General features: G+C 51.1%; 1 non-coding gene across 1 annotated transcript, besides 2 other annotated features; it reads left to right on the top strand.

Annotated features, from left to right (window-relative positions):
• Nucleotides 1-3: 3 nt before the first annotated feature.
• Nucleotides 4-29: a microsatellite.
• A 477-nt stretch (nt 30-506) lies between these two features.
• On the top strand, nt 507-618 carry Tc00.1047053470131.10. The gene has a single exon (XR_008254803.1). It is a non-coding gene; the product is annotated as a spliced leader RNA (transcript).
• Nucleotides 619-640: a microsatellite.

Raw genomic sequence — 640 nt, 5'->3', positions numbered from 1 at the left:
CCCTTTTTTTTTTTTTTTTTTTTTTTTTTGTGGGTCTGTCCGCCATATCCATATACCCCTATATATATATACCCATATATATATAGCCCCGTACCCCCTTGTGGGGCTGCCCCCCCCCCCCCCACGTTGCGTGTCCGCCACCTCCTTCGGGCCCCCTCATTTTCGCTTCATGGCTGCTATTGCCTGCATCTTTGTTTTGTTTTGTGTTTTCTCCGTCTCGTTCCGTTTATTCGCCTTTTTTCCGCGTATGCCGCGCTTCTTCCTGTGTTTTCCGGTGTTTTTGCCTTGCTCGCACACTCGGCTGCATTTGCTGTTCCACACTCGCCATGTGCGTCTTTTCCGCCCCCTGACGCCGTCCACGGCGCTATCCCGGGGCCGACGTCCCGGACCCTGACCCCTCCCCAGTGTGGCCTGGGAGGGGGGGGGGGGTTTTTTGTACACGGTCCCAAGTGCCGCGAAGGACCCCTCATCAAAATTGAAAACCGTTGTGGAACACAACTCCTTTCAACTAACGCTATTATTGATACAGTTTCTGTACTATATTGGTACGCGAAGCTTCCAACCCGCCTCTGGCGGTTATGTTTGGTCAATTTCTTTTGACCGGGGTCTACGGACCCCTTTTTTTTTTTTTTTTTTTTTT

The sequence above is a fragment of the Trypanosoma cruzi genome (genome assembly GCF_000209065.1).
Source record: "Trypanosoma cruzi strain CL Brener chromosome Unknown tcruzi_1047053470131, whole genome shotgun sequence".
Classification (NCBI taxonomy): domain Eukaryota; phylum Euglenozoa; class Kinetoplastea; order Trypanosomatida; family Trypanosomatidae; genus Trypanosoma; species Trypanosoma cruzi.
Note: the sequence above shows the minus strand (reverse complement) of the source record. Positions and strands in the feature narration are given on the sequence as shown.